We start from the raw sequence: 7,848 nt of genomic DNA on the forward strand, positions 1-7,848 counted from the left end.
AAAATCTAGATTGTGCAGAAATGAATAGATTAACTTTGATAATTAAAAAAACGGAAGATACAGAATACTTTAAGATATGGGGACAATTTTATCATTGGTTAGAAAAGAGATAGAGATAAATAAATTAATAGTTAAATAAGAGAATGGTATAATAAAAGTATTGTATAGCGGGAGTGATGTTGTAATAGATTAAGAAACAATGAAAATAGGAGGAGTAACAAGAAGAAGAAGTCACTGAAGATACACCGAGATGACACACGGCATGACTGATGTATTATGTGTTTGTTTGTGTGTAAAATAAAAATTTACAAACAAAAAGGGCCGTGGATAGCTCAGGCTGTTAGGAGCCTGTTATTAGAACACAATAGCCTGCAATTATTGCAGGTTCAAGCCCGGCCCAAGGTTGACTCAGCCTTCCATCCTTTATAAGGTAGGTAAAATGAGGACCCAGATTGTTGGGGGGGCAATAAGTTGACTTTGTAAATATACAAATAGAATGAGACTATTGCCTTACACACTGTCTTCGGAAAAGGGCGGGATATAAATGTAAAAAAAATAAAAATAGTCACCTGTCCCTCCTATAATCGGCACTGTCACTAGATGGACGTAGGATTCAACAAATTTTCAACAGAGTTATTGAGGGTTGACAGTGCCCCCTTGTGATTGCCGTTCTAGAACTGCAGTATTTTAACTGCTCAGTGCAACATATACCAGAACAGTCACCCCCAAGAATAAAACAGTATTCTTGTATTGGAATACAACTCACATGAATACAATTCACTGGAAAGATCATCGCTCATCACACCATGTGGAGTTTATTAAGATGATAATCTAAACATTGGAGGGATGTATCCTAATGTTTCATTAGGCTTAGGACCCGGGTACTTACGAGACCGCCTGCTGTTACCCTATGCCTCCCACCGACCCGTACACTCTCACAGAGAGGGTCTCCTCAGGGTGCCGTCCGCCAAACAATGTCGGCTGGCGGCCCCAGGAGTAGGGCCTTCTCTGTGGGAGCATTGATGCTCTGGAATGAACTCCCCCCTGGCCTATGTCAAGTGCCTGATCTTCGGACCTTCCGTCGTGAGTTAAAAACATATTTATTCATTCAAGCGGGACTGGCATAATAGTTTGGTTTTATATTGGGTTTTATTAATATTTTAAATTTTAAATTCATTTTAACTATCAGCCGTTTAGTAATTGCTATATTTTAATGTGTTTTAATTGTATATATCTTGTATTTTATTTTGGCTGTACACCACCCTGAGTCCTTCGGGAGAAGGGCGGTATAAAAATTTAATAAAATAAATAAAAAATAAAATCTGTAAAAATCAATAATAATAATAATTCAGGTTGAAGCCTACAGGTATCTGACATTTTACAGTTGCGTAAAGGTGTAACTTATCCAAGCTTGGGTAAGTTAAAAATGTGATTAGTAAAGAATGTGTGTAAAGAGAAACTTGCTAAAGGCAAAACTGAATGTGGAAACACGAGTACCTGGGCCATACCTGTGATATGATACACTGCTGGAATTATGAACACAAGCTGAACAGAATAGTTTGGACCAAAAATCAAGAAAACTGATGACTATTTACTATGTATTACTATGCATAGTGATATTGATAGAGTATATCCGCCCTGCAGAAATGGAAGTAGAGGTTTACTTCAGATCAAACAAACCATTGAAGCAAAAAAGTATGCATCGATTAATTATATAAAAGACAGCCAAAAATTGGAAGTTGCAAGTTAAAAATTGGAAGTTACTGAACATACAGGAATTAAAACAAGAATATTGAAATAATTTAATAAAAACAAGAATAGAATGCTGGCAAGGAAATCTAAACATGGTCAATTTCTACAAAAGATCGGGGTGGGGGGGTGGGGGAGGTAGATAAAAATAAGACCTGGCAATGGCTTACATCTGAAACATTAAAAAAAAGAAACTGAAGGCTGTTCAAACTAATGCAATCAATTAAAAAATAATCCAATGATTCAAAGTGCAAATTGTGCAAAGAAGCAGAAGAAACAATAGATCATACACTCAGCTCATGCTTGATCACACATAAGATTATAAACAATGACATAACACAGCTGCCAAATTTATTCAGGGGAACATCTGTAAAAATTATCATTTGCCAATAATGAAAAATTGGTAGCAACACAGATTTGAAAAAGTAGTTGAAAATGAGCATGTTAAAATATTGTGAGATTTCTGAATACAAACTCATAAGGTCTTGGCTCATCATAGTTAACTGTGGTTGAAAAGAAGAAAGTATAGATAATTGATGTGGCAATAAGAGGGGATAGAAGACAAAGAATTGGAGAAGATCGCAAAGAATCAAAATCAAAACTGAAAAGTGGCCATGGTAGTCCACTAATAGGTCCAGAGGTGATGGGGGAGGATCTCGTTCCAGTTTATCAGGGTTATTCCATCGACACGGTAAGTGGGAGGCGCAGATATGGTGGAAGTGGGGGGCCATATCGTGTTTCGGGAGTGCGCGCTTGCTGTTTAAGAGCGATCGTGTGCTTCAGCCCCTCAGACTTCTCCCGTTCCCCGAGTGACCAGATTCCTCAGAGCTTGGACCTTCGCCTGATGTTATGCAATGCGAGGTCCGTGGTGAACAAAGCCCCCCTGATTTCTGATCTTATTCAGGAGGGGACCGCGGACCTTATGGGCATTACGGAAACCTGGCTGGGCACAGAAGGGGGGACTCCCCTTGTTGAGATGTGCCCACCAGGTTTCCAAGCATTCCATCAGCCGAGGGGCCAAGGTAGGGATGGAGGGGTGGCAGTCGTTATCAAGGAAAGCCTAGAACCGAGGGAGACCACTGTACCTCAGATATCTGGTTGTGAAACCCTCTATGTGAAGTGGGGCCATAGGACTCAGGTGGGCTTGTTGATCACGTATCTGGCTCCTTGTTGCGTGACAACAGCCCTGCCCGAGCTGTAGGAGGTGCTTGCCGGGGTGGTGGTTGAGACCCCCAGACTTATGGTCATGGGGGACTTCAACTTGCCATCGACCAGCTTGTCATCAACGACGGCTCGGGAGTTCATGGCCTCCATGACGGCCTTGGACCTGACACAAGTAGTTGATGGCCCTACTCACATTGGGGGAGGCACACTGGATCTGATTTTTATCTCTGGACAATGGTTGAATGATCTGGATTTAGGAGATTTAGTCACCGAGCCTCTGTCATGGTCAGATCATTCTCTCCTTCGCCTGGACTTTCGGACCGCCACTCAACACCGCAGGGAGATGGGACCAATACGTTGGTTCCATCCCAGGTGCCTGATGGACCCGGAGAGGTTCCTGATGGAGCTTGGGCCGTTCCCTGAGGATCTGGCCCATGGCACGGCTGAAGAACTAGTCGTGGCCTGGGAACTGGCCGCGGCTGGGGCTCTAGACCGTGTCGTGCCTTTGCAGCCTCTAACCCGGCGCAGGTCTCAACCAGCTCCTTGGTTTTCCGAGGAGCTGAGGGAGATGAAACGCCGGAGAAGACGCCTAGAGTGTTGTGTCTTGTCCGCTCTCACCACAGCCGGGGTCTGCTTATCTGCTCCCGAACACAGAGGAATGTATGCCTCCCGGCCCCAGTTCTGGCTCCATGCCCAGACAAGCTGCAAAGGAGGGGGCACCTCCCGGTCCCAGCCCTGGCTCCATGCCCAAGCAGGCTGCAGAGGAGGGAGCATCCCCTGGCCCCAGCCCTGGCTCCATGCCCAGGCAAACGGAGTAGCTAGACCCCTCCCCCTCCTCCACAGCATGTGAGCCTGAGGAAAGTTTACTTCCAACAACAGCTGATTGGAGTGACCCTCGCATCAGAAGATTGGATAGGCGGAGGCAACAGAAGGAAGGGAGGGGCAGGCCTTAATGAGTGCTGAGTCATGGAGCCACACCCCATGGCCTATATAAAGGATCTGCTTTCTGGCAGTCTCTGAGTCAGGCAAAGTCGAACTTATCTTGCTGAAGTCACTTACTGGTCTCCTGCCTGCTCTGAGGACTTTGCTAGGGCTTTGGGCAGAGCTGCAGAGGCAAGCCTGATTCGGATTTCCCTGACCCGGCCGTCAGCGGAGGATTGGGACACGACATAGAGAGTGCCTGGAGATCCAGCCGTTCGGAAGCTGACCAGACACTAGTTAGGTCATATAGTAGGACCTACCTAGTGGCACTGAGGGAAGCGAAATGTCTTTATGTTTCCTCCCTCATTGCATCGGCAGATAACCGCCTGGCCACCCTGTTTCGGGTGACCCGCTCTCTCCTTCAACAGGAGGTGCGGGAGGACCCCTTACAAGGGCATGCTGAGGAGTTTAGTGATTATCTATATGATAAAATCGTTCAGCTTCGGGATGGGTTGGATCAAAATTCGGTAGATCCAGGTGAGAGGTTGGAGACTCGTCTTGTTGAGACTGTTTGGGATGAATTTGATCCTGTGACTCCTGAGGACATGGACAGGTTGTTGGGGAAGTTGAATGCCACCACATGTTTACTGGATCCGTGCCCCTCCTGGCTGGTGCTGGCCATGCAGGAGGTGACACGAGGCTGGCTCCGGGGGATTATTAATGCTTCTTTGTTGGAAGGGGTTTTCCCTGCTGCCTTGAAAGAGGCGGTGGTGAGACCCCTCCTCAAGAAGCCTTCCCTGGACCCAGCTGTTTTAGGAAATTATCATCCGGTCTCCAACCTTCGCTTTGTGGCGAAGGTTGTAGAGAGTGTGGTGGCACGTCAATTACCCCAATACCTGGATGAAACTGTCTATCTAGACCCGTTCCAGTCCGGCTTTCAGCCCGGATACAGTACGGAGATGGCTTTGGTCGCGTTGGTTGATGATCTCTGGAGGGCCAGGGACAGGAGTTATTCCTCTGCCCTGGTCCTATTAGACCTCTCTTTTGATACCATCGACCATGGTATCCTGCTGCACCGGCTGGGGAGTTTGGGAGTGGGAGGCACCATTTATCGGTGGTTCTCCTCCTATCTCTCTGACCGGTCGCAGACGGTGTTGGCAGGGGGGCAGAGATCGACTGCGAGGCGCCTCACATATGGGGTGCCGCAGGGGTCGATTCTCTCACCTCTCCTGTTCAACATCTATATGTAGCCGCTGGGTGAGATCATCAGTGGTTTTGGGGTGAGGTACCAACTGTACGCTGATGATACACAGCTGTACTTTTCCACCCCAGGCCACCCCAATGAAGCTGTCGAAGTACTGTCCCGATGTCTGGAAGCCGTACGGGTCTGGATGGGGAGAAACAGGCTCAAGCTCAATCCCTCCAAGATGGAGTGACTGTGGATGCCAGCACCCCAGTACTTTCAGCTGCAGCCGCGGCTGACTGTCGGAGGCGAGTCATTGGCCCCGATGGAGAGGGTGTGCAACTTGGGCGTTCTCCTGGATGGGCGGTTGTCTTTTGAAGATCACTTGACAACCGTCTCCAGGAGAGCTTTTTATCAGGTCCGCCTGATTCGCCAGTTGCGCCCCTTCCTTGACCGGGGATGCCCTATGCATGGTCACTCATGCTCTTGTTACCTCTCGCTTAGATTAGTGCAATGCTCTCTACATGGGGCTCCCCTTGAAGAGCACCCGGAGGCTCCAGCTGGTTCAGAATGCAGCTGCGCAGGTGATAGAGGGAGCTGGTCGGACCTCCCATATAACACCAATCCTGCGCAGACTGCACTGGCTGCCTGTGGTCTTCCGGGTGCACTTCATGGTGTTGGTTACCACCTTTAAAGCACTCCATGGCTTAGGACCGGGCTACTTACAGGACCGCCTACTGCCACCACTTGCCTCCCACCGACCCGTGCGCTCCCACAGAGAGGGACTCCTTAGGGTGCCGTCAGCCAAGCAATGTCGGCTGGCGGCCCCCAGGGAAAGGACCTTCTCTGTGGGGGCCCCTACCCTATGGAATGAGCTTCCCCCTGGACTTTGCCAACTTCCAGACCTTCGGACCTTTCGCCACGAGCTTAAGACCTATTTATTTATCCATGCGGGACTGGTGTAGAATTTTAGTTGTTTTTAGGGTTTTAAATTTTTAAATTAGGTTTTGGGATTTTAAAAGTATTTTTAGATTGGGCTAATTTAAATAAGTTTTTTAATTAATATTTTATTCTACTGTATGTATTTGATTGTTGCTTTTATTTTGCCTGTTCACCGCCCTGAGTCCTTCGGGAGAAGGGTGGTATAAAAAGTAAATTATTATTATTATTATTATTATTATTATTATTATTATTATTATTATTATTATTATTATTATTATTATTATTGTTATTGTTATTGTTATTGTTATTGTTATTGTTATTATTATGGCCCAGTGGATGCCATGTCAAAAAATCTTGGATGGTATTTAGAAATTCTGCATATTGATAAAATTTCCAATGATCAATTATTAAAAGCTTGGATAATTTGGATATGCTTGGATATACTTGGATATGGCACATATACTATGCCAATACATTATGACATCTTAGCATTTGGTGTATGAAGGCCAACACCAACTAAAGAACTGGCAACTGTGATTTCACATAATATTGTTTAACCTATGAGGTTTCTGGAGCATCTTAACTTTAAATCAACCAACTGCTCCTCTAATTTTCTTTCCCCCTTTCTGCACAAGTCCTATGCTTAATGAATCCCATTCAAAATTCATCTCCACCCCCCCAGTTCTCTTTCTGAATTCTTTATATAATTGTTGCCTAAATTTCTTAATTTGGGAGGAAAGTGCTTAAGGAAGAGCTGTAGCATCTATTTTTTAAATTCAACAGAACCTATTGCTGCCACCCATTGACAGCAATTCATCATTACAATTTCTCAGTTCATGCAATACTTAGGTTTACTCTGCTTTCCAGTTATACCATATTCTATGTATTTTTTTTTTTAAAGTGGAAATACAAATAAGTTTTTAACCTCCTTGTGGTTTGCTTCAGTTCCGAAATTATTCTGTAATGGAGGAAGCTCCAGAAGATGAATTAGATTTTACTTATGTGACTACATGAATGAATTTATTATCACCACCTCAAATATAGAGGAATGGGAAGAACAGATTAATAAGTTAATTGACTTCGGGGTGTATTAATAGCTTGACTGGCTTTCAGTATTAATGTATCTCTCTTTGGAAAAGGGTTTAGAGTAGAGGATTATTTGCTATTCTGCTTCAGTACAAAAACATTTTGACCCAACCCAAAGAAAAAGAGATGAATTAATCGTGTGTGTGTGTGTGTGTGTGTGTGTGTGTGTGTGTGTGTGTGTGTGTGTGTGTGTGATCTCTTTGAACATCCAAAAAAGTGTTGAAAACACTGTTGATAAATATAAGAAAGTGACCCCGACCGTGATGATTGCAACATGCAGGGAACAGTGTGCAGTTCTAATCTCTTTCTTATTTCTCTTTTAAAAATCCACTTTTTGTCTATGCTTCTATATCAAGTACTTCTGGTTTCCGTGTGCTGCTATGTGCAATGCATTTCACAGTTGTAGTACTATCATTTGAGGGATGCCGTTCTGAGAAGGTGTGTGAGAGACATATCAGGAGAAATCAAGCTGGGAATGTTTCTGCGGTCATCATAAAACTGATCAGAAAGTTTTCTCACAGAGAAATGTGAGAAATGAAGGTTGTGAAATCTGCTGGAGAAAAGACAAAGCGTTAAGGAAACAGCAGGAGGGAGGGAGGAGAACTTCTGGTTTCTGTTTCTCCAAGAAATAGATGGAAATAATTTATCTAAAACCAGAAGAATCACCTATATTAAATGTATAGGAATAGAACAGCCATTACTTGAATCTTCATGCTTACATAAGCAGGAAACTATAGCTATAAAAAAAACCCATATATAGCAATAAGAGGAGTCTTAAATACTAAGAATATTACTAGCATCTC

Source organism: Ahaetulla prasina, chromosome 3 (assembly GCF_028640845.1).
Source record: "Ahaetulla prasina isolate Xishuangbanna chromosome 3, ASM2864084v1, whole genome shotgun sequence".
NCBI lineage: Eukaryota > Metazoa > Chordata > Lepidosauria > Squamata > Colubridae > Ahaetulla > Ahaetulla prasina.